Here is a 27,843-nt window from a genome sequence, read left to right as displayed (position 1 = left end):
GTGGTCTGAGTGTACTTCTACTTTCCTGCCATATGTGTACTGGTGAAACTTCTCCATTCCAAAAAGAATTGCTAGGCATTCTTTTTCTATTTGTGCATACCCTTTTTCTGTGGCTGTGAGGGCTACATCAGTCCACTCCCAAATCACATCTTTGTGTGTCAGTTGTCTCAATGTGTCACAGCTGTCTGATAAGTGTGCACAAAATTTAGACAAATAGTTAGTTCACCATACCTTATAATCTCATGAGTCCCTTCACATCAGATGGCCTGGGCATCTCCAATATAGCTCTCACCTTCTCTGGGTCAATCTTTAGTCCCTCAGATGTCAGTCTGTGTCCAATATATGGCACCTCTTTCTGTCTTAGCTTGAGTTTGTTGAAATTTAGTTTAATGTTTCTGTCTCTACAACGATCCAGGAGTTGTCTTAGCTTTGTGTCATGATCTTTCTCAGCTGCCTCATCATTGTCACCTTCACCACAGATAAGGATGTCATCCGCTATTATCCGTATTCCTGGAAGCCCCTCTAATGCCTGAGTCAACCTGTGCTGGAACACTTCTGGAGCCGGGCTGATTCCCATAGGCATTCTAATCCATCTATACCTGCCACATGGCGTTGCAAAGGTGCAAAGGTAGTGAGGTAGCTTGACTCTTCTGAAAGCCTTATGTGCCAGAACCCATCTTTCACGTCACACACTGTAAAGACTCTCGCTTTGGTCAGATCGGGGAGAACATCATCTATGGTGGGTAAGGGAAAATGTTGACGTCTCAATGCTTTGTTTAATGGTCTTGGGTCAATACAAATTCTGAGTTTTCCAGACGGTTTTTTTCACCACCACCATGCTGCTAATCCACTCTGTGCTCTTTTCCACCTGAGCTATAATGCCTCTCTCTACCAGGCTTCCCAGCTCATCTTTTAGGTGTTTCATTAGTGCCACAGGAACTCTTCGCTTTGGAAGCCTTACTGATTTCACTGCAGGATCCACTTCTAGGTTATATTCTCCTTCCAGGCATCCATCTCCTTCAAATACGTCAGCATACTCCCTATGTATGTCACTTTTGTCCCATGGTTCTTTTCCTCTGCATCTTTCTGTGGTAACAATATCATCAATTGCCATAATATTTTCATGCTGTATTCTTACCAGATCCATTGCCTGTACTGCCTTGTTTCCCAGCAGGGGCACTGAAGAGGTGTCCTCCACAACAATAAACTCAAGCCGGTACAGTTTTCTATTTCTCGGGTTTCTTATTTTTATTTTGCATTTTCCTACTGGTTTCAGGGTGCTCTTATTATACATGACCAAGATTTGTTCAGTCTTTTCCATCACGGTGTCAGGGTTTAACTGCTGAATGGGGATTACGTTACAACTGGCTCCACAGTCTAATTGAAATTTTACTGGTCTTTCTCCTATCAACATGGTTGCAAACAGTTGTTTTTCCTGTGTGTCCTCCCTCATTTGCGAACTAAGGCTTAGGATTTCCTGAAATGGTTCCTCTTCCATTTCTGCCACACTGTGTATTCCTTTTCTCTTAGTTTCTTTTGTTTTGCACGTGGCAGCAAAAAGGTTTAATTTGCCACATTTTCTGCATTGCTTTCCATAAGCTGGGCAACTCAGTTTTTTCCACTCATGCTGTTTTCCACAAAATTTACACTTTGTAGGAGTTTGTTTTGCACCCTGATTTTGTTTAATTCTCTGTACTGTGTGCACTTCTTCAGCTTTCTGTCCTTCTATGGTCATTACATTCTCTTTTGACAGTTCTGATGCTCTACAAATCCTTACGCATTTCTCAAGCGTCAGTTCAGGCTCTCTTAATAGACGTTCTCTCACATGTGAGTTCAGTATGCCGCAGACAATTCGGTCTCTAATCAGAGAATCTTTAGCTGATCCAAAGTTGCATGTGTCCGCTAGCACTTTCAAATCAGTAATATACTTATCAATCATTTCGCCTGAGTTTTGATTTCTGGAGAAAAATTTGTATCTTTCTACTGTTTCGTTTGGTGCTGGATTGCAGTGGTTTCTGAACGCGGTTATCAGCCATTCGAGCGTCAGTTCACCGTCAGCCGGGAGGGCGGCGCCTAGCGTCTTACTCAGTTCTCTCCCGGTTTCTCCGATTAAATACTGGAAAACTTTTACCTTCGTCTTGTCATCCGCATCTGTAAGCGATAAATCAATGTACAGGGAAAACTCTTCTTCCCATGCTTTCCAAGCTTTTGGTATATTCGTCGCATTCCAGTCAAAATTCGCTGGCGGCTTCAATCCGAAAGCACCCTCCATGATCGGCGCACGTCTCTCTTAATTACTTTCTCCGTAGCGATTTACCTCGGTCTTTCACTTTTCTTCTTGGTAATTTACCGCTGCCACCATGTTTATGCTTAGTTCACTCTAATACTCAACTATCACTCTGTATATCAATGAATCTCAGACACGCAGGTTTTCACTGTGCTTCCTTTACTTCACATGCATGCGCATAACAATGACGTCATACACTACAAACCATACATGGTCTGTCACATCCTCCCATCCTGCTGTCTATATACATAACATATTGTAACACGCTTAATATAGAAAACATTCAGTGCAGCTCTTTGTATTTGCGTCAGGACATTTTACTGTACAATGTGGCAACAATGTTTGGAACAGTTGTGTGGTTGTGTGGTACAGTTCCTTGGCCATAAACCTATGCATATCATTACACAAACATTTCAGATTTCAGAGCGCGGCAATAGCATAGTAGTCAGTGCGCCATTAAAGAACAACAGAGCTCACAGCGGAGTGCGTTCGAATCTCTCGAGAATAATTTTTTTTTCTCTTCCTCTCTCTCTCTCTCTCTCTGTGGTTTAAGGTCAAAAAATTCAACCACTGATCAGCCTTTATTAATTATTATATATTATATATTATTTGGTGGCCCACAGCAGTTAGACAGGCCTCAGCCTCCTTTCTATTAGCTATTAGGGAAATTAAATGCATGAATGGTTACACAACATACTCAAAAAGGATGTTAAAGTTATTTTTATTTATTGCAATAACAGGAAGGGTGGTATGTGTAATTTATTGAACTAACAAATTTTCTCTTATTTTTTTTGTTTGTTTCTTATGTATTTATTATCTTATATTTCTTTCTCTTTTTCTATTGCTTTTTCTTTACAATCGGGCTTCCTTCCTCATACGCCAGCATTAATATATATAACTCCGCCTCTGTAAAGTGTGTTGGTCTTTTTTTCTCACCGTGACTTTCTATGATGACTCGTGAATTTGGCGATCTACTGAAAATGCCTTCAGGTATGCTGTGCAAGTGCATTAACCCGCAGCTATCTTCAGCAGGATGGCTTAACTAACTCTTATCAGCGGTTCTGGAACCAAATACTCGCCGTAAGCAGGTTTTGGGTTAATGAACCAAGAGTTCAGGGTTTAACAGATGGTAAGTTAACCCAGCTTTCTTGAATACCCCCCTGCTCCTTCAAATAAAAAAGCAGCAGTATGACAGCATTTCAGACAGCGAATAAGATTCTGATGCATACTGACACACATTTAAGATGTTATGCTAGTCTGACTTTCTGAACACATCTGAAAATGAGGTGGGTTTTGTTATTTAATGTGTTCCAGACATAAATAGCAAAACAAATAATAAAACTGTACTTCAAAATTTCTAGTTAACATCTTTATCTTTTTAAGGAAAAATTTAAATGGACACTAAGGAGGACACTTCCTCTGAATCAGGCTGTGATGAACCCACAGAGAATCTGCCCTCTGCCCTTAGTGATCCAACAATGACCTCAGACCTCAGGTAAGCTAATGAAGGTTTTGTATATGTTCGATTCATAAACATTGCTGATATCTGGAGTTTAGGTTCCAAGTCATGATGCCAGTAAAGAGAGCACAAAGTCAGTTTCCAGAACCTTCTCTGTCACTGTTCCTAATTGACCGAATGATTGATCAGCCAACTTTATTGGAGTTTCATTCTCTCTGACAATGCATCATTTCTAGAAGCATCTAAATGAATCCAGTAGTTTTGTCTGTCTTCTTTCTTAAATTCATCTCTGCTCTACTCTGATGCTGTTATTTTTTCATTATCAGCAGGAGGCAGAGAAAGAGATCAGCGTCTCCAGAACCCAGTGGTGTGTCTGTAAAGAGTGACTGGTCTATTGATGCGCCTCCTTTATTTAGTGATGCTCCATTGACCTCTGACCCCAGGTTAGACACAAGCTTTTTTTCAGTAATACCAAAAGATTCTGGCCCGCTCCTGCAAAAATAAATATTATTTTCTCCCACTCCCACCCGCAGTTTTCAGTTTTTGGCCCACTCCTGCCCACAAAATCCTACAGGAAATCAGTAGTTTCATGTTCACTGCGTCTTCACACTACATTGTTGTTTGTTAAAACTTGCTTCCCCTTTGTGATAAGATAAAATAAACAAATTAACAGCAAATAAACAATTCATAATGGTGGCTCAGTGGTAAGCTCTGTGGCCTCACGGCAAGAGGTTCACTGGTTCGAGACTCGGCTGGATCAGTTGGTGTTTCTGTGTGGAGTTTGCTTGTTCTCCCCATGTTGGCGTGGGTTTCCTCCGGGTGCTCCGGTTTCCCCCACAGTCCAAACACATACACTATAGGGGAATTGATTGACAAAATTGGCTGTAGTGTGTGCGTGTGTGTGTGTGCGTGTATGTGTGTGTGTGTGTGTTTGTGTGTGTGTATGTGTGTGTGTGAGAAATGAGTATGTATGGGTGTTTCCCAGTACTGGGTTGCAGCTGGAAGGAAATCCGCTGTGTAAAACATATGCTGGATATTGGCGGTTCATTCCACTGTGGCAACCCTTGATAAATAAAGAGACTAAGCTAAAGGAAAATGAACAAATGTTCGAAACAATTCATAAATATTGCTGATCCAAGTCAGTTTCCAGAACCTTCTCTGTCACTGTTCCTAATTGATTGAATGATTGATCAACCAACTGTTTAGCATAAGTCTGTCGGAGTTTCATACTTTGTGACAATGCATCATTTCTAGAAGCATCTAAATGAATCCAGTAGTTTTGTCTGTCTTCTTTCTTAAACTCATCTCTGCTCTACTCTGATGCTGTTATTTTTCAGCAAGAGGAAGAGAAAGAGATCAGCGTCTCCAGAACCCAGTGGTGTGTCTGTGAAGAGTGACTGCTCCATTGAACCACCTCCTTCATTTAGTGATGCTCCAGTGACCTCTGACCACAGGTAAGACACCAACCTTTTTTCATTCATTTTCTTTTGGGCTTAGTCCCTTTATTAATCTGGGGTCGCCACAGCGGAATGAACCGCCAACTTATCCAGCATATGTTTTACGCAGCTGATGCCCTTCCCGCCACAACCCATCACTGGGAAACCCATACACACTCATTCGCACACATACATACGCTATGGACAATTTAGCCTACCCAATTCACCTGTACCGCATGTCTTTAAACTGTGGGGGAAACCGGAGCACCCGGAGGAAACCCACGCAAACGCAGGGAGAACATGCAAACTCCACACAGAAACGCCAACTGACCCTGCCGAGGCTCGACAGCTTTTTTTCAGTCATACCAAAAGATCCTGTCCCGCTCCTTCAAAAATAAATATTATTTTCTCGTGCTCCCACCCGCAGTGTTCAGTTTTTGTCCCAAGTCTGCCCGCAAAATCCTGCAGGTAATCAGAAGTAGCCTTATTTTCACCTCTTCTTCCCGCTATGCTTTTATTTGTTAACTTTCTTCCCCTTTGAGTATATATAAACAGAAATAGGGTAATAATTTTGCAATGGGAAAAAAATAATAGTAAAGGTTAATTTCTCAAGTGGTCAAACAGAAAAGCATTTGACTTGTGTCCCTCGTGGCATTCTGTGGAGGGTGCTCGGGGAGTATGGGGTCAGAGGCGCTCTGTTAAGGGCTGTCTTGTCTCTGTATGAACAGAGTAGGAGTCTGGTGCACATTGCCGGCAATAAGTCAGACTTGTTTCCAGTGCAAGTTTAGCTCTGGCAGGGCTGCCCTTTGTCACCAATTCTGTTCACAATTTTTATGGACAGAATTTCAAAGTGCAGCCTTGGGCTGGAGGGGGTCCAGTTCGGGGACCACAGGATTTCATCTCTGTTATTTGTAGATGATGTTGTTCTGTTGGCTTCATCGAACATGGACCTTCAGCATGCACTGGGGTGGTTTGCTGCCGAGTGTGTTGCAGCCGGGATGAGAATCAGCACCTCCAAGTCCGAGGCCATGGTGCTCCACCGTAAAAAGGTAGTTTGCCATTTCCAGGTTGGAGGAAAGTCCTTACCCCAGGTGGAGGAGTTCAAGTATCTTAGGGTTTTGTTCACGAGTGAGGGAAAAATGGAGCGTGAGATTGACAGGCGGATTGGTGGAGCGGCAGCAGTAATGTGGACGATGAACTGGTCCGTTGTGGTAAAAAAGGAGCTGAGCCGAAAGGCAAAGCTTTTGATTTACCGGTCAATCTACGTTCCTACTCTCGACTATGGTCATGGGCTTTGGGTCACAACCAAAAGGACAAGATCTCGGATACAAGCGGCCGAAATGAGTTTCCTTTGCAGGGTGGCAGGGCGCACCCCTATGGATAGGGTGAGGAGCTCTGTGAGGAGGAAAGTTATGGGTTCTCTCCTAAGACTGCTGCCCCATGACCTGGAATGCCCCGGAAAAGCGGTAAAAAATAATGAATGAATGAATGCTTTAGAACATGTGGTAGACATTTTTTTGCCCAATACTACAGAAGTTATCCTTATATGCTAGTAAAAATATGGGCCAGTTTTTAATGTTTAGCTAAATAAATAAAAATAAACTGAATGTGCCCACTGACCGTATAGTGTCCCCTTCACTTTACTGGGGCATTAAGACACAGACCCCAGGTTGAGCGCCCCCTGTTGGCCTCACTAACACCACTTCTAACAGCAGCCTAGTTTTCCCATGTGGTCTTCCCTCCAGATACTGACCAGGCTCAGCCCTGCTAAGGTTTAGTGAGTGACCGCTCTTGGGCTGCAGGGTGATATGGCTGTGGCATTGAGTATGTGACCACGAATTCTAAAAGCTCGTACAGTGCACTGGAAGCCTAGTTACTGTACACCCAAAAACCATGTGAGAATTAGCTTCTGACCCAGTGCCTGGGAATTGTTTGATTTTACTTTAGTTGTTTTTGTTGCTTTTGTGCAGTAGAGTATTTGATTTTTATTAAAGACATTTTAGGATATCTTCATATTGTGGGAGTCCTGCAAATAATCGAATTCTCCTGTAACCCGCACATACATGAGGACCTTACTGCCGCACCCGCATTCATGCAACAAATCCTGTCCCGTGCTGCACTCAGTGTGTTGGGTCCCATGAGACTCCTACGGGACTGCAGAGGTCATACCCCGATTAAAGAATCCAAGATGTTTTGGCAGGTCCTAGATCTTTTAATCTTGATAACTGATCTTTAGCTAACAAATTCATGAATCAGATTAAAATGTCTGGATAAACTGATCTGAGATTGTTGATTGTGTTGTGAAGAACTGATTGTCTTACGGCACAGCAGCGTAATGCATCATCTGATTGATAATTGGTATTCAATATGTATATATATAAATAACTTTTTAAAACAATTTTAATATTATTATAAGAAAATGTCAGCATATTTTCTGTATCAACAAAAGGAAAGTACAGAGATCAGTATCAGCTGAACTCTTGAGTGTATCTGTAAGGACTAACAAGTCTATGAGCCCAACAATAAACCAGTGAATTCTGGTCCTTCGTTAGTATAAAATTGTACTTTTAAACTTTCCTGTAATGAATTAACACTGAATGTGTGTAACCATTACCATAAATTTTAGACCTTAGCATTACTCAGACTGTCATATCCTTTGTAAAATATCTGGTCATGTTATTGAGTAATTCCATTTTCTAAGTGGGAAAATACAACAGATGATCTTATCAATGTCATCCTCTATATCCCATAGTCATATCCACATCAGGCAGAACACAAAAACAGCCCTTCAGACAGAAACTGGAGACCTGCAGAGAGTCAAAGAACAGCACAAAACCAGCATGAAGAACAAATATGAGAGATTATTTGAGGGAAACAAACTCCAGGAGAATCAAACCCTCCTGAACCGGATCTACACCCAGCTGTACATCATAGAGGAAGAGAGTGAAGGAGTGAATGAAGAACATGAGGTTTTACAGATGGAGAAAACAGCCAGAACAAAACACTCACAACACACTCCAATCTACTGCAATGACATCTTTAAAGAGGAGAAAGAGCAAATCAAGACTGTTCTTACTAAAGGCATCGCTGGAATCGGAAAAACCGTCTCTGTGCAGAAGTTCATTCAGGACTGGGCCGAGGGAAAAGCCAATCAGGATGTAGATTTCATGTTTGTGCTTCCATTTCGAGAGCTGAACTTGATCAGAGATCATCAGTACAGTCTTCACAGACTTCTGCTGGACTTTCATCCTGAACTTGAAGATCTGGAGCCCAAGATTTATGAGGAGTGTAAAGTTGTGTTCATCTTTGATGGTCTGGATGAAAGCAGAATCACACTGATGTTTTCAGACGCTCAGAAAGTTTGTGATGTGACTGAGACTTCATCAGTGGCTGTGTTGATGTCAAAGCTGATGAAAGGAGAGCTGCTTCCCTCTGCTCTCATCTGGATCACCTCCAGACCAGCAGCAGCCAATCAGATCCCCTCCAAATACATCAAGCGTCTGACAGAAATTCAGGGATTCACTGAGCCTCAGAAGGAGGAATATTTCAGGAAGAGAATCGGTGAGCAGCATCAAGCCAGCAGAATCATCTCACACATCAGAAGAGCAAGAAGCCTCCACATCATGTGCCACATACCCGTCTTCTGCTGGATCTCATCCACTGTGCTTCAGAAGCTCCTGGAAGAAGATCTGAGTGCAGAAATCCCTCAAACTCTGACTGAAATGTACATCCACTTCCTGCTGATTCAGATCAACATGAGGAATCAGAAGTATGAAGAGAGAGATCCAGAGAAACTCCTGCAGTCCAACAGAGAAGTGATTGTCAAACTTGCTGAAGTGGCTTTCAAACAGCTGATGAAGGGCAATGTGATGTTCTGTGAGGAGGACCTGATTGAGAGCAGCATAGACGTAACATATGCCTCAGTGTATTCTGGGATTTGCACTGAGATTTTAAGGGAGGAATCTGTGATTCATCAGAGGAAAGTCTACAGCTTCATCCATCTGAGTGTTCAGGAGTTTCTTGCTGCTTTCTATGTGTTTTACTACCACATAAGCAACACTACAGAGGCATGTTTAGATACACTGCATGATTTACAGAGAAGAGCAGTAGATAAAGCCACTGAGAGTGAGAATGGGCATCTGGATCTGTTCCTGCGGTTCCTGCTGGGCGTCTCACTGGAGTCCAATCAGAGACTCTTACAGGATCTACTGACACACACAGAGAAGAGCTCAGAGAGCATCAGGAGAAGCACACAGTACATTAAAGAGAAGATCAGAGATGGACATGGACTCTCCACTGAAAGATCCATCAATCTGTTCCTCTGTCTGCTGGAAGTGAAAGATCAGACTCTGTCCAGAGAGATTCAGGAGTTTGTGAAATCAGACAAACAGTCAGAGAAGAAACTCTCTCCTGCTCACTGCTCAACAATCGCCTACATGCTTCAGATGTCAGAGGAGGTGCTGGATGAGCTGGAGCTCCAGAAATACAACACATCAGATGAGGGCAGAAGAAGACTGATACCAGCCGTCAGCAACTGCACAAGAGCTCTGTGAGTGTTAAATGATGTGTTACAGTGAAGAGACTTTTCTGAATGGAATTTCTGTTGTATTAATAGATCCTGAATTCTCATATGTTTTCCTCTCTTTCAGTCTTGCTGGCTGTAATCTCTCTGCTCAGGATTGTGAAATTGTGTCGTCAGTTCTTCAATCCTCAAACTGTGTCCTGAGAGAGCTGGACCTGAGTAACAATGACCTGCAGGATTCAGGAGTGAAGCTGCTCTCTGATGGACTGAAGAGTCCAAACTGTCAGCTGGAGATACTGAGGTTTGAGTTTCATATTGTGGTTATTTAAAGGTTGGGATTCCATACTTTTAGATTACTCACAGTTGTTTACCTTTAGATGATCTGTGTGTGTCTCTGCAGGTTGTCTGGCTGTATGGTGACAGAGGAAGGCTGTGGTTTTGTGTCTTCAGCTCTGAGTTCAAACCCCTCACACCTGAGAGAGCTGGATCTGAGCTACAATCACCCAGGACAATCAGGAGTCCAGCTGCTCCAACACACACTGGAGGATCCACACTACACACTGCAGAAACTCAAGTATGTGGGACAATAAGACAATTATATGTTTTTTTGCACTAAATTGCTAATACTGTTATTGAAGACATCACACACGTCTTGAATCTGATCAGCCGGAGCTGCAGATGATTTTGGCATGTGGATCCAGAGGTAGGAACAAAAAAAAGAAAGAATTGACAGGCGATCCGGTTAATCATGTCAATATTCTGTGCTCCCGTCACAGCGCACAACTTTCTCAGACAAGCAGAACAGCTAGACTAAGCAGGCACAGTGTAGTAACATCAGAGATTGACATGAAACATTGTGAAAATGTGCTACTTCAGGCCTTACAATGCAGATATCAGGTATACAGGAAGGCTGGGTAGATATCTTTGCGTGTTTTGCGATTGTGAATTATGTGTTAGGGAATCAATTTGTTTTCATTGTATCCAAACCTCCTCTTATTATACTTTAGCTATGTGTAGAGGCAAGCATGATCGAACACCCAATGAGGGGGGAGAGCAGGCTTGGAGCCCGGCGGCTAATCAGCAGGCCAATCAGAAATAATAAATAACACCTGTTTATTCTAGTGATTGGGCCGGAGAGACAACCTTCTTAAGGAGAACAGAAGGAGCAGCCGGGAGAAGAGGGAGAGAGCACACACACACGCACACTACGGGTGTTGTGCACTGATTTAAAAATAAAACTATATTGCTTACCTGAATCGCCGACCCTGTCTTCTTCTTCCCCCAATATCGAACTTTGCTACAGTGGTGCCGGAACCCGGGAAGAAGAAGAAACTTTGCTGCCAGAATGGTTACTCCGTCTGCCAGTCCATGTGCGGAAGTCATCCAGGCGCTCGCGGCCCTCCACCAACAACAACACCATGCGCTGGGGGAGCTGAGAGAGAATCTGGAAAGACGCTTCCAAGTCCTCGTAGAGGCCCAGCGGGAGGACCGCGAGCTAATCCGGAGTCTGCTGGCCCAGGAGATCCGGCCCGCTCCGACATCTGCCGCCCACCCTCCCATCTCGCTACAGAAGATGGCACCGGAGGACGACCCGGAAGTGTTCCTGAACCTCTTCGAGAGGTTGGCGGAGGCGTGTGGCTGGCCGCGGGCCGAGTGGCCGGTAAGAGTTATCCCCCTGCTGTCAGGCGAAGCCCAAATTGCCGTGCAGCAGCTACCGGCCCAGAATCTCCTGGAGTACGCTCACCTGAAGCGAGCCGTTCTCCAGCGGGCCGGCCGCAATCCGGAAGAGCAGCGTCAGCTCTTCCGCTCCATGGAGCTGACTGCCAGTGGCCGGTCCTTCGTGTTCGCTCAGCAGCTCCGTGACGCCTGCCGCAGATGGCTGGTGAAGGATGGCCGGACCACCGACCAGCTGGTGGATGCCGTGGTGCTGGAGCAATTCATCACCCGCCTCCCCTCCCGAACATCGGAGTGGGTCCAGTGCCACCGGCCAGAGGATCTGGAGACTGCCATCCGGCTGGCGGAGGATCACCTGGTGGCGAGGGCCAGGGTCGGCGAAATAACCTCTCTCTCTTCTCCCCCTCTCCCTCTCTCTCCTCCTGTTCCCAGGCCCAGACTGCGGGGACCGCCCACACCAGCACCCAGATGGCGGTGCACCGAGGCGGATCGGCCGAACGTCCCAAGAGGGGCGGGTCCATATCCGGACGGCGGGGTGGAGCCACGACCCCTGGCGGTTCCCCAGACAGCGCCAGGTCTCTCTCCGGTTCAATCGGTTGGTCTTGCTGGCCCTGGGGGGATAGTGAGAAGGGCTGGGCCGATGCATTGGCGCCGCGGGGGCGAGAATAGCACACCACAAATCTGCTCCATGAAGGAGGTGAGTGCGCTGATTCGGGTCCCCGCCACGCCAATCGTCGCCCCCGGTCGCGACGGGCTATACCGGATACCAGTGAGTATAAAAGGGGGTACATATCAAGCTTTGGTGGATTCGGGGTGCAACCAAACCTCCATCCACCAAAGCCTGCTTCAAGACCCGGCATTGGATACGAGCCGCACAGTAAGGGTAAGGTGTGTGCACGGGGATGTAATTCACTACCCGCTAACGGACGGCTCCCCGGCCTGAGGCGGGCGGTGGGGGTATGTGGAGAGGCAAGCATGATCGAACACCCAATGAGGGGGGAGAGCAGGCTTGGAGCCCGGCGGCTAATCAGCAGGCCAATCAGAAATAATAAATAACACCTGTTTATTCTAGTGATTGGGCCGGAGAGACAACCTTCTTAAGGAGAACAGAAGGAGCAGCCGGGAGAAGAGGGAGAGAGCACACACACACGCACACTACGGGTGTTGTGCACTGATTTAAAAATAAAACTATATTGCTTACCTGAATCGCCGACCCTGTCTTCTTCTTCCCCCAATATCGAACTATCGAACTTTGCTACAAGCTATAGCTACAACCTTTATTTTGTTTTCATTTATGCTCACATTCTGAATATTTCCCTCGTATGCATAACGCAGACCTTTATTTCAGCTTTTTTTCCCTGAAGTCAGTATGTAATGTTTATTCTGTTGTACAGAAATTATTCACTATTTCCCTGAGGAGTGCACAAATAAATAGGGGAGTGCCAAGGCACTATGAAAGCATGTTCGAGAGTGAAAAGGGGGACGGGTTTTGCGAAGGGTCAATTGGTCCCAATACCAATTCTACTTCTTATCCCTACCCCTCCCCCCTACTTGAAAAAGACAGTGATAGAGTAGGGATGGAAATATTTCTGCAAAAAAGGGGACACCACTACACACATGGCATCATAGGTGATGTAATTTTAATTCTACCCATGTCTGTCTGTCTGTGTGTATGTTTCTGTAATTTTCAGATTGGACCATGGAGGACATTTCAGGATGACATCTAGATTGAGAAAATGTAAGTACACACAAATACAGACATAATTTCTGTGCATAATTCATAATTTCAGACTATCTTACTTTTTTTTGTGTTCAGATGCCTGCTTTCTCACACTGGATCCAAACACAGCACACACTCATCTTCAGCTGTCTGAGGGGAATCGAAAGGCAACACATGTGCCAGAACCTCAGCCGTATCCTGATCATCCAGACAGATTTGATCAACAGGAGCAGGTTCTGTGTAAAGAGCCTCTGACTGGACGCTGTTACTGGGAGGTGAAATGGAGTGGATGTGGTCTTATAGGGGTGGCTTATAAAGCGATCAACAGGAAAAGTGTGAACGAATGTCGTTTTATATGCAGTGAAAAGTCTTGGAATCTGTACTGCTGTGATGAGGTTTACACTGTCTGGTATAATAATAAGAGCATTGATGTGTTTGGTCCTTCATCTCGTACTAATAGAATAGGAGTGTATGTTGACGTGCCGTCCGGCTATCTGTCTTTCTACAGCGTCTCTGACACACACACACTCACACACTTACACACATTCAACACTAAATTCACTGAAGACATCTATACAGGATTTAAGGTTTATCCTAAATCGTCAGTGTCTTTGTGTCAGATTTAACAACCTGCTGAAGTTCCTCACAGAATAACAAACGCAGACCCAGAATAACAAACGCATTGGCCAGCACTGCACTAACTGTTAATAAGCAACAAATTACATGTTTATTTGAGGCAAAAGTCATAGTAAATAGTTGGACTTGCTCCTCAAAATAAACTGTGACCTTCATTGTGTCAACAATCTCATATTGCTGAAGAAAACACCAGTCCACACTGCTTTCTGCACAGTTTTGCATATTTATTATGTGTGACATGGTAATGAGGATTCTTCAGCTTAACTGAACGCAAACCTCAATTTTCAGTGTTAGTGTATTCACAGGATGCATGGTTTTCTTGTGTGTCAGCCAGTGGTGTAGTCTTTGCTATACGCACGTATACTCAGTATGCCTACTTTTTTCCACGACCTGTTTGGGTATTACCACTTCTGTGGATCACACTCTCGTTATACTCGCTTGTTTTGGTGATTAGACTTCCCTAATTTTTGTCTATTGAGTATTTGAGTTTTTCGAAGATCACAACAAATCAGCTGAATGAAGTCTCGCTGAAACGTTCAAGTAAAATTGTAAAACAACATGGGCGTCGCTTTAGCCCTCCCATATTTCCATTCAGCCCCCTAAGACCTTTGCGATTACCTGTACACTACTAAATGATCGCCTCAGTCCCCTTTAAATTTGATATAAAAATGGCGGCAGAATCCTGCTCCTGAACTCGTTTTTTAGTTAGTCAGCAAACCACAGTGTGTGTGTGTTTATATATATATATATATATCTCGAATCAATCAAATAAATCAAAGATACATTGACTTTCGTCGTTTCTTTGTCTACTTTTAAAATTTGGATTGGGTGGGTAATAGTACACCACCTATTTTTTAGGACTACATCCCTGGTGTCAGCCTATATAATTTGCCCTCACTGAACTTTCTACTTCAGTTTGGGACAGTTGTTAATCTTATGCTTATGAATGGAATCACAGAATCATAACAACAGTGAATTTGAATGAATGAATGAATGATTATTAAAAAAATTCATAAATGAATAGATAATGCGCTCGTTTGCATGTTAAAACAATTCATTTATGTAAGTTGCAGTCTATGGTAAGTAGATTACAGTAGAGACGTGTTGATTTTACATTTTTAGTGTTCACATTTTGAGTAAACAGTCAAAACAGATGTATGAATTATTTTTCTTGTGTAATTATTGACATTGTAATGAAGTGTTGAACCTGTGATGATGCTGTGCGCCACTAGAGGGAGCAGAATAGATTGATTTTGCATATACTGTTTCAAAAATAAGGACGACACCCCATAACCAGGTAGAACTGATAGTGAAAAGACTTTGAGACGCCGTTTAGTGGCTTTACTCTCAACAAGCCTGAACAGACATATAGTTTCTGGTAAGTTCAAATAGCCTATTCTTCATATAACCACGTCATGTAAAAATGTGCTGCTATTTTATTCATTTCTTTTATGTGTAATTTAATCATATTTTTAGTTATACAAAGCAATTTGAATGGCGAAAGGGTTGATGTTTGACATTTGTATAGAACATTTTTTGGTTCCGCTGTCTTTGTTTAATATATAAAACATCATGAATTAGGTAGCATGCTTTAATCTAGACACATGCTATTTGAGGTCAACTAAATAATCATTTTACGTTATGTCAAGAAAGGTTGAACTGATGAATGTATACATTTTACATTTGTATAATCATCATATTCATGTGTATAAATTACCACATTTAAAACTATATCAGTATTTTTTGTACTTGTGCACAAAGGCAATAGACATTTTAATGAATCCACTTCTTCGTGTTGATTCTTATGCAGGAGAAATGGAGGAAGAAGAGAATGAAATAGTGAATTTATATATATATATATTATATAACCAGAAAAAAATAAATAGGTTTGATTTTTCTATGTCTGTGTTATGTTTCTTTGTGTAATTTAGTTATCACTTATTATTCATTTTCTTTTCGGCTTAGTCCCATTATTAATCAAGGATCGCCACAGCGGAATGAACCACCAACTTATCCAGCAGAGCCTATGTTTTACGCAGCGGATGCCCTTCCAGCCACAACCCAACACTCAGAAACACCCATACACTTTGCAGTCACACTCATACACTACAGCCAATGTAGTTCATCAATTCCCTTATAGCGCATGTGTTTGGATTGTGGGGGAAACCAGAGCACCTGGAAGAAATCCATTCCAACATGGTGAGAACGTGCAATCTCCACACAGAAACGCCAACTGACCCAGCCAGGGCTCGAACCAAGTGACTTTCTTGCTGTGAGGTGACAGTGCTACCCACTGCGCCACCATGACGCCCACACTTATTATTATTTTTGTTATTATTAGTAGTAGTAATAATAATAATACAAATAATTAATATGGTTATTATTATAAGGAAAACACCTTCCTTCTTCTACAATATCTTCACCCTGTAATGGTAAGCATCAGTTCGACCCTATATGTCTGAGTTTTTGCATATGGCCCTGTTCATTTGTGTAGAATTTGAATAATATGACTGATAACCGATGTTTTCCATGACCACACGAAGCTGTTATGAATGGACAGCTTGTTTTACAGAGTCCTAAACAAATATTTATTTAAAAAAACAGGACAGATGTAGTTTTAATGATATGTGGCTACACACGTTCAATTGTATTATATATATATATATATATATATATATATATATATATATATATATATATATATTAAATATGTTTTGTTAAATAGTAAAAATGTTCAATGAGAAAACCGTACAGTTGTCATGATACAGCAGATTTACAGAATTAGTGCAGTTAGGATGGTTTATTGACAAGGATGAGATATGACTTGCAGATCAGGTTAAGGTTATTGAAAGTTTTTGTCTTATCTGTGGATTGCGTACATTATATATATATATATATATATATATATATATATATATATATATATATACAGAGAGAGAGAGAGAGAGAGAGAGAGAGAGAGAGCTATTCTGATGATACTATAGTTATTTAATAAAGAGAAGCAAATGATTCATTTATTTCTTAACTGGTTATGCTGATTTTAATAAATAATGCCAAACTGGACATGTTTACATATTATCATGTGTTTTTTTAAATTTAAGCGGCAATCTCCCGCTCTCCCCCGTTAAATTAATACAGAACTAACTGAAACTGCAATTCATTGAAATTCCTGTAGTCCTGCCTCCCATAATAGAGCAGATTTCTATTGAGCCCACTTTAAAAATGGCCGACTTTACAGCAGAAAAAAATAGGTGTTTACAGCCTGGTACAAAGAACGGTTTTGGTTCATATAGCTATTATTACCCTTCATGACAACTGTGAGGGGGTGATTTTTTTTATAACTCATCTGTTTAGTTTATATTAGGTCTGCATAATTAAGGGCGTGGCCACTTGAGTGACAGCTAGGTCTCGCTGGTCGCCGTCACTTCACCTCAGCTGATTCTGGCGGATTAGCCACTGAACTCGTCATATTCATCATATTTTTATTTTATGTGGCTCGCATTTACTAACACAGACTATATTTGAAGTATTAGGAAGTAATTTGCACTTTTCTTCTGTAGAAAAACATCATAAGAATGATGTTTAGTGGCTCAGTGTGTTACAACAGTGTTTTTAAAAGTCTAAACACTTTATTGATATAGTGTACAGCCAAGCACATGTGGTCAGAACACAAGCGAGTCGCATGTAAGGAAGTATTAAGTGTTCTCCCAAAGAAAAGCCCATCTAATACAATCTAAATAGCTTAAAATGCTAGCAGGCATCTTTAGCTTCGCTCATGCTCCGCCTCTTTGGCCTTTTTCGGTTACCCCCTGGTTGGTGCGATGACGGGCGAAAAATATGGTGCCGGTTGGCCACGCCCAATTGTAGCTTCATTTGTGCTCTTCAGAAAACTATGAGTGACGTCACGGATACTACGTCCATATCTTTTACAGTCTATGGTTTAGACACACTCCTTATCGGGAATTGGTTTGAAAGGTGAATTGTTGTCAATCACTATGCTGGATTTGAGGGTGCTGTAGGATAAAACATCAAAAAAAGAAGTTATATTGGGTTGGGTTTGTGGTTGGAAGTTGTTGTGTAAGTGTCACCTCTGATTGTCTTTGGGGGGGGGGGGGTCACTTGGATGATGTGACGGCAGCCACAGGACAACGGCGCCAGTGCGCTCAAAACATACCAGCTATTGCTGGAGTGGTATGACAATAATAGAACCAATTCAGTGGAACAGGATGATTGAGAGGCCATGATGGGTAAGGGCCGGTGGAGTGAATTTGGCCAGGATACCGGGGTTACACCCCTACTCTTTACCATAAGTGCCATTGGTCCACAGAGAGTCAGGACCTCGGTTTACCATCTCATCTGAAAGACTTGAAAACAGCAGCCAACAAAAGCACCTTCCTCAAAAAGTTAAGCTTGAGCATTTTCTCTTTACAGTGCCAACCACTGATCCACCGCACCACCCAGTCAAAACAACTGTTTCAGCCAACTGTGTTTTAAATAAAATTACAATCAGGGATAAGTTTTAACATAGTTTTAATTAATTTAATTATTTAATTAATTATTTAATTATTTGACCTGGATGTTATTATGGGGTTGATAATCATTAAATTGTCATTAAATCTTCCACATTTAGATGTATTTTAGATCGTATCTAGACTTCTGTTTCTGCATAATGTGTCTAAAATCAGCATGTCAGTTCTCTTTCAGTAAGACAGAAGCTGAACATTAAAATGAGTCAAAAGAAGAGTGAAGATGAGGACTCTGGATCTGGATCTGCATCTGGATCAAGCTGTGTGTCTGTGAGGAGTGATCGGCCCATGGTTCTTAAAACTCCTTCCCTCAGGGATGCATCAGTGACCTCTGACCCCCGGTAAGACACTGGTCATATCAGTATGCGCAAAAGAGTTTGTCTGAAGTAAAGTAACTTTTTACAGAGTACAAATACATGTCTATAATATACATGCAATGAAGTCTTTCTCTGATAATATTTGTAAAAAGACTCTCCACATTTCTCTGCACTGTCTTAAATTAATTAAAATTATAGTCTGTATTCGACTACTTTAACTAGGTATTTCAGCACTTATCACAGGATTTTTTGGCATGTGTGTTCCTTATTTGTTAATGGAAAATTAAAGCTTGAAAGGAAGCTTTAATTTGTTTTCTATATGAATCAGCAGGAGAGAGAAACCACACTCTCCAGAACCGAACGGTAGCTCTGTGAGGAGTAAGAGATCTAAATCTTCACCTGAAAACTTCAGTGATCAACCACTGACCTCTGACTTCAGCCTGAGTAACACACAGAGACAAACTGAAGATGAACCAGAGGAAAATAAACTACAGAGAATTAAAGACCAACACAAAAAATACACAAGGAACAAATATGAGAGATTATTTGAGGGAAACAATCTCCAAGAGAAAAAAACCCTCTTGAACCGGATCTACACCCAGCTGTACATCATAGAGGGAGAGAGTGAAGGAGTGAATGAAGAACATGAGGTTTTACAGATGGAGAAAACAGCCAGAACAAAACACTCACAACACACTCCAATCTACTGCAATGACATCTTTAAAGAGGAGAAAGAGCAAATCAAGACTGTTCTTACTAAAGGCATCGCTGGAATCGGAAAAACCGTCTCTGTGCAGAAGTTCATTCTGGACTGGGCCGAGGGAAAAGCCAATCAGGATGTAGATTTCATGTTTGTGCTTCCATTTCGAGAGCTGAACTTGATCAGAGATCATCAGTACAGTCTTCACAGACTTCTGCTGGACTTTCATCCTGAACTTGAAGATCTGGAGCCCAAGATTTATGAGGAGTGTAAAGTTGTGTTCATCTTTGATGGTCTGGATGAAAGCAGAATCACACTGATGTTTTCAGACGCTCAGAAAGTTTGTGATGTGACTGAGACTTCATCAGTGGCTGTGTTGATGTCAAAGCTGATGAAAGGAGAGCTGCTTCCCTCTGCTCTCATCTGGATCACCTCCAGACCAGCAGCAGCCAATCAGATCCCCTCCAAATACATCAAGCGTCTGACAGAAATTCAGGGATTCACTGAGCCTCAGAAGGAGGAATATTTCAGGAAGAGAATCAGTGAGCAGCATCAAGCCAGCAGAATCATCTCACACATCAGAAGAGCAAGAAGCCTCCACATCATGTGCCACATACCCGTCTTCTGCTGGATCTCATCCACTGTGCTTCAGAAGCTCCTGGAAGAAGATCTGAGTGCAGAAATCCCTCAAACTCTGACTGAAATGTACATCCACTTCCTGCTGATTCAGATCAACATGAGGAATCAGAAGTATGAAGAGAGAGATCCAGAGAAACTCCTGCAGTCCAACAGAGAAGTGATTGTCAAACTTGCTGAAGTGGCTTTCAAACAGCTGATGAAGGGCAATGTGATGTTCTATGAGGAGGACCTGATTGAGAGCAGCATAGACGTCTCTGACGCCTCAGTGTATTCTGGGATTTGCACTGAGATTTTAAGGGAGGAATCAGTGATTCATCAGAGAAAAGTCTACAGCTTCATCCATCTGAGTGTTCAGGAGTTCCTCGCTGCTTTCTATGTGTTTAACTACCACATAACCTGCTCCACAGAGGCATGTTTAGAATCACTGCATGATTTACAGAGAAGAGCAGTAGATAAAGCCACTGAGGGTAAGAGTGGTCATTTGGATCTGTTCCTGCGGTTCCTGCTGGGCCTCTCACTGGAGTCCAATCAGAGACTCTTACAGGATCTACTGACACACACAGAGAAGAGCTCAGAGAGCATCAGGAGAAGCACACAGTACATTAAAGAGAAGATCAGAGATGGACATGGACTCTCCACTGAAAGATCCATCAATCTGTTCCTCTGTCTGCTGGAAGTGAAAGATCAGACTCTGTCCAGAGATATTCAGGAGTTTGTGAAATCAGACAAACAGTCAGAGAAGAAACTCTCTCCTGCTCACTGCTCAACAATCGCCTACATGCTTCAGATGTCAGAGGAGGTGCTGGATGAGCTGGAGCTCCAGAAATACAACACATCAGATGAGGGCAGAAGAAGACTGATACCAGCCGTCAGCAACTGCACAAGAGCTCTGTGAGTGTTTAATTGTTACTTTTTTTTCTTATGTATTTGTAGCTTGTTTTAAATTATTTTGTTCTGCTCTTCTTTCAGTCTTGCTGGCTGTAATCTCTCTGCTCAGGATTGTGAAATTGTGTCGTCAGTTCTTCAATCCTCAAACTGTGTCCTGAGAGAGCTGGACCTGAGTAACAATGACCTGCAGGATTCAGGAGTGAAGCTGCTCTCTGATGGACTGAAGAGTCCAAACTGTCAGCTGGAGATACTGAGGTTTGAGTTGCTTTTTTGTCAGAATTATTTACAGCTTGTGATTCTATACAATATGAGATTGCACCCTGGTTTGTGTGTCTGCAGGTTATCTGGCTGTATGGTAACAGAGGAAGGCTGTGGTTTGTTGTCTTCAGCTCTGAGTTTAAACCCCTCACACCTGAGAGAGCTGGATCTGAGCTACAATCACCCAGGACAATCAGGAGTCCAGCTGCTCCAACACACACTGGAGGATCCACACTATACACTGCAGAAACTCAAGTATGTGCGAAATCAATATTTTTATGGCTTTAATGATGAAAACTTTTAATCTAATAATGTATGGTGACCAGTGGCATAGCCATAGGTGTGCAGCTGTCATCCACAGTGGTAACTGGCAGACCACAAAATAGCCTAGATGCAGAAAATATTTTTAGGCTATAAGCTAATTAGGGATAATCTAAACTTAACTGAAACTACTTACAATCAGGGCTTATAACCCAGGTCTGGATCCAGCACCTCATGTGGTGCATTCATGCTGATCGGTGGTCCCAACAGCTGGAAATTTCAGAACTTTTTTTTAGCAATGATTGCAAACCAGAAAGCTGCCCATCATTTTGACACATTAGTTTTCTAGTAGGCTATACCTACTTTAATAAAAATGTTTTAGTTGGATAATGCACAATAATATGGTACAGTAAACAACACAGAACCATTTTGAATGGTTTAATTTCATTCTCAGATTGCTATGAAGTGATTTACAGGTGTGAAATGTGGTGTCCTGTGATATTCTGCTATGCATCATGCTCAAGTTAGCACACTTTTAGTTTTTTGCTTTTAAAGATGATTGGGCTACAGTGCAATTTTGCAGTGTTATAAATGAAATACAGGTCTAAAGCAGAACCAGAAGAACCTTAGATGTCAGGGACGGGGTTTCAACCCGGGTCTCCAGTGTCAGAGTCTGAGTGCTTAAACACTCAGCCACAGGTCGATAATGAACCCAGAAGCACGATGGTACTTGCACAGTGAGAGATTTAATTATGAAAAACAAAAATCCAGATTTGGAACCAAAAAAAAAAAAATGCAGAGATAAGATAAGACTTAGTTAACGGAGGAACAAAAAGGCCAACAGGCAAAATATCTCTGAAAAAAACCAGAGCAGGAGAAATGCATCCAGAAAACAAAGAAAAGGGCTAAGTCGCATAGAACTCTGACAAAAACAGACTTTAAGAAAGCTGGACAAGACTCACGATAACCAAGCAAAAAAATAGGGGAGACTCCAGTGTTTCCCAACCCTGTTCCTGGGGGCACACCAACAGTACATATTTTGGATGTCTCCGTTATCTGACCCATTAACTTCAGGTGTTGGAGTCTCTTCTGATGTTATGATAAGAGGATTCAGGTGTGTTTGATTAGGGAGAGGTTGAAAATGTGGACTGTTGGTGTGCCTTCAGGAACAGAGTTGGGATACACTGGACTAGACAACTTAAATACACAAGACATAACAGGACACATGTGAAAACAATCACGTAATTACTGAACTCAAACACATGGGGAGAAATGAGGACATCTAGTGGAGAAACAAAACCATAACATGTAAAAACTAAATTCATAAAATCACAGATCCTGACATTAGAATGCTGCAGGCAAAATTATGATGTTATTTAGGCTATGCTGCCATTTTCACATGCAAAATGAAACCACTGAGAATCATCAAAAGTAAGTTTAAATATATATATATTTCTTTTTTTAGTTAATTGTTTTCTTCTTCTAGTTTGGAGCATGGAGGACATTTAAGAATCAAAAAAGGACTGAGAAAATGTAGGTCTTTCATCCTTTTTTTCACAAATTTACAGGTTGAAACCTCTCTATATAGATGGTGTAAAAAGTTTGCCCCTTCTGAATCTTTTTTGCATGTTTGTCACACTTTAATGTTGCAGATTATTAAACAAATTTAAATATTAATCAAAGACAACACATCATGTAGTTGTCCGGAATTCAGTTTCTCTAGCCACACCTAGACTTGACTACTGCCACACCTGTTTGCAATCAAGAAATGGCTTAAATAGGACCTGCCCGACAAAGTAAAGTAGACCAAAAGATCCTCAAGTGCTAAACATCCAACCCAGGCTCATTCTGAAAACGTAGTCCCAAAGACGTTTCTGGAGACTGCGAATTATGTAGCCGGAGGTACGTATGGCTGCATTTCGTTTTTAGGCGAACGCTGTGGGGCGGTATGACGCTGTTCCTTTTAGCGCTCGCCGGCTGACCGCTTACCTTCGTGTGGAGGGCTTTCCCGCTGCAACTACTTTGTCCGGTTAGCTCGTCCTGTACGTCGGCGGACGCGAGACGCAGAGGGGAGCTGACGACGACGACCGGGTTCGAGTCCAGGGAAGAGTGGTTCCGGAAATCAGGTAAGACTAAAACAGAATCCAAGAAATAAAGCGAAGAGGTTCATAACAGGGTGAGAGTGTGGTAAAATCTGAAAACGTGGTAAAAAAATAATAATCGGACAAGGCTTTTCTTTTTCCGGACTGCTTTTGTAAATTGTTGGTTGGGTTTAGGGCGGGTGGGTCGATCAGCAAAATTGGTTGGGTTCAGGGAAGGAGGAGGGTGGGTCGCCCAGTCAATCATTCAGCCAGTCGGACAGACAGACGGTCGTTCGACAGCGGCCTCGGGTGGGTTCATGCGAGAACAGTGCGGGCGCGAACGGCACTCGCGGGAGACGTCAGAGAAGCCAAAAAGGCGCACACAGAGGCCTCTCGCGGATTCGCGAAACCAAAAACTGCAAACGCGGTCTCCAGAAACGTCCTCGGGACTACGTTTTCAGAATGAGCCTGGGTTGCAAACATCACTCTGAGATCCTAATAAATTTGTGAAGGGAAATAATTGTGATCTACCAGTCTGGAAAATGTTATAGAGCCGTTTCAAAAGATTTGTGACTACAGTTAGAGCTATTATCTACAAATTACAAAACATGGTGGAGAACCTTTCCAGGAGTGGGCGGATGATCAGATTTACCCCAAGAGCACTGCAACACCTCATCCAAGAGGTCACAAAAGACCCCAAAACAACATCTAAAGCCTCATTTGCCTCAGTCAAGATGAGTGTCCATGACTGGGCATAAGAGACTGGGCAAAAATGGTTTGTTTGGAGACCAAAAGCCACTGCTGAGCAAGAACATAAAGACTCATTTTAGTTTTGCCAGAAAACATCTTGATGGTCCCCAAGACTTATATACTTAAATACTCTGATGAGACAACAGTTGAAGTTTATGGAAGATGTGTGTCCCATTATGGCCTCAAAATAACACTGCATTTCAGAAAGAGAACTTTATACCTACAGTAAACATGGTGGTGGTAGTGTGATGGTCTGGGGCTAGTGTGATGGTTTTGCTGCTTGGGGACCACAATTCTTCCACAGCGTTGTAACAGACTCATTGTAAGTTATTAAACATGCTTGATTGCAGTTGTTATTGTTAAAGGTGGCCCAAGCAGTTATTAGGTTTAGGAAGCAAATACTTTTTCACACACGGCTATGTAGTTTATTTTGATTTCTTTTAATAATAAAAAATACTTCATTTTAATACTGCATGATGTGTTATCTTTGACCAATGTTAACATTTTTTGATGATCTGACAAACATGCACAAAAAAGGGGGCAAACACTGTTTAAACTCCTGTGTTTGTCTTAGATGCATACACAGTAGTTCTAACGTCTCTCCTTGTGTTCAGATGCAGTTGCTCTCACATTGGATCCAAACACAGCACACAATCAACTCATCCTGTCTGATGGAAACAGAAAGGCAGTGCATGTGAAAGATCCTCAGCCGTATCCTGATCATCCAGACAGATTTGATCAACAGGAGCAGGTTCTGTGTAAAGAGAGTCTGACTGGACGCTGTTACTGGGAGTCTGAACGAAATGGGACGGGTCTTGATATTGCGGTGGCATATAAGGGTATCAACAAGAAAGGAGGGAATGACTGTTGGTTTGGGTACAGTGACAAATCCTGGAGTGTGTACTGGTCTAATGGGTTCACTGTTTGGCACAATAATAAGAGCCAAACCTTATCGGTCAAATCTTTATCTAATAGAATAGGTGTCTATCTGGATTGGCCGGCTGGCTCTCTGTCTTTCTACAGTGTCTCTGACACAGACACGTTCACACACTTACACACATTCAACACCACATTCACTGATGCGATCCATGCTGGATTCAGAGTTTATCCCGATTCTGCAGTGTCTCTGTGGCAGATTTAATAACATGCTGTGGAAAACAATTTAGATGTCACAAATATATTTTTATACACTTATATTTCAGAAAAAATATATTTTATTAATTAAGTAATTTGTAATTTAATGCACTGAAAAGTTCAATCTATTTGCTGTAGGATAAAGGAGCTGCGGTTGTCATATTTACATCATAATTTTCCCCTATAAACCAGTAAAACATTTCATGATGCCAGTATTTTAAATCATACAGGGTTTATCGTATAGCCACTTACTGTATAGCATTACTTACCGTGAGAAATACACACACACACACACGCACACACACACACACACACACACACACACACACACACACAAATATCTATATATCTATATGCCCCTCACTGACTCTTTTGCCCCCCCGATACACCCCCCACACTCCTCTAACTTATACTCCTCACAATCACTGCACTATTTAACACTTGCACATTTAAAGTTTGCACATATTCATTGCACCACATTGCACTGATTCACTTATCTGAACTGGACATACCCACTGCACATGAACACTTGTAATTGTTTATCTATCTGCCACTCCTGATTATTAATAGCATCCTGTACATATATTCATTTATTGTAAAGCTGTTCATAGCTAATACAACCTGTATATAATGTTGATAGTACATCCATCTGTAAATATCACCATAGTTTTTCTATAACTGCACTTTATAACTTATACCTGTATCCTGCACTTACTGCTATTGCACTGCTGGTTAGACCGAAACTGCATTTCGTTGCCTTGTACTTGTACATGTGTAATGACAATAAAGTTGAATCTAATCTAATATATATATATATATATATATATATATATATATATATATATATATATATATATATATATATATATATATATATATATATATATATATATATATATATATATATATATATATATATTATAATTATATATAAAATACAAATTTAAAGAGTGTAAAGATGATTATAGTGGCATTCAGGAATGTTACATTAGGTTCTCTTGGTGCACTGATGCATATTTTGAAGAATGACTTAATATATTCATATAATTATTAAAACTGACATAATATAGGATAGCAGATCCTCACCAAAGAAGTGCATTTAGACGAAGTTTGTGAGGATTAAATAACTATTAAAATATGAAGTTGAATAATTTCAGATTGAGAGCTTCCACACATTAAGAATTTCATATTTTTCATTTCTGACATGTCATTTCATTTGTGCGTTGTAGTTATTTAATGTATAAATGTAGCAGCTGTTTGTCCATTGGCATTTTTTTTTGACGGGATAACCTTTGAAATCTATTTACTTTTAGGTTGTTAGGATGTCTGTTACATTTTTTTGCAAATTATGTGCATTTAATTAGCTCAAACTAATAACATGACACTGAAAAGTAATTAAAATATATATACAGTTGAAGTCAGAATTATTAGCCCCCTGTTTATTTTTTCCCCAATTTTTGTTTAACAGAGAGCAGATTTCTTCAACACATTTCTAATCATAATAGTGTTAATAACTCATCTCTAATAACTGATTTATTTTCTCTTTGTCATGATGACAGTAAATAATATTAGACTAGATATTCTTCAAGACACTTCTATACAGCTTAAAGTGACATTTAAAGGCTTAACTAGGTTAATTAGGTTAACTAGGCAGGTTAGGGTAATTGGGCAAGTTATTGTATAATGATGGTATGTATATATATATATATATATTTTTTTTTTTTTTTTTTTTTTTTCACCTTTATTAGACAGGACAGTAGAGAGTATTGACAGGAAAGCATGGGGAGCAGAGAGAGGGGAAGGATCGGCATAGGACCGCGAGGTGGAATCAAACTGGGGTAACTGTGAGCACTGGAGTGCATGCATCAACGCACTAACCACTACACCACTGGCGCCGACATCAAATTAATATTTTTTAATAGAAAACTATACAATATTATATTTGTGCATATACATTAGATTAGTCAGTAGTGAAGACAAATCTAAAGCTAATCTAACAAAATAACCAAAACGCTCCAAAAACTAGTACAGCCAAATTTATGTTACCGAAAATATTAAATACAAATTTCAAAAGAGGAGAAATCAAGAGAAGCAAAAATAATTAAAATATATTTCAATTTCTAAATTTGTTTGGTGACTAAAATATTATTTTAATAAATTTATCTGTTTAGGAAATCTGTTTTGTTTATATGCAACAAAATACATCACCTATATTGACTGAGAAATGGAGAAAAATATTCATTTTCAAAATGGGGTGTTCTTGATATATATATATATATATATATGTATGTATATATGTGTAAATATATAAATATATATATATATATATATATATATATATATATATATATATATATATATATATATATATATATATATATATATATATATATATATGTGTGTGTATATATATATATGTATGTATGTGTGTATGTATGTATACTGTATATATGTATATATATGTGTATATATATATGCATATATGTGTATATATATATATGTATTTTTGTGACCAAAAACGGTTTGGTTGGGGAGTAAAAAGGCAGAGAAAAACT

The 27,843-nt window shown here is 41.1% G+C and overlaps 2 pseudogenes; both read left to right on the top strand.

Annotated features, from left to right (window-relative positions):
- Positions 1-3,675: 3,675 nt before the first annotated feature.
- On the top strand, positions 3,676-13,808 carry LOC130222080 (protein NLRC3-like; annotated as a pseudogene).
- Positions 13,809-18,455: 4,647 nt separating this feature from the next.
- LOC130222098 (protein NLRC3-like) lies at positions 18,456-25,318 on the top strand (annotated as a pseudogene).
- The last annotated feature ends 2,525 nt before the right edge of the window (positions 25,319-27,843 follow it).

This window comes from Danio aesculapii, chromosome 1, assembly GCF_903798145.1.
Source record: "Danio aesculapii chromosome 1, fDanAes4.1, whole genome shotgun sequence".
NCBI lineage: Eukaryota > Metazoa > Chordata > Actinopteri > Cypriniformes > Danionidae > Danio > Danio aesculapii.
This window is presented reverse-complemented; position numbering and strand designations above follow the sequence as displayed.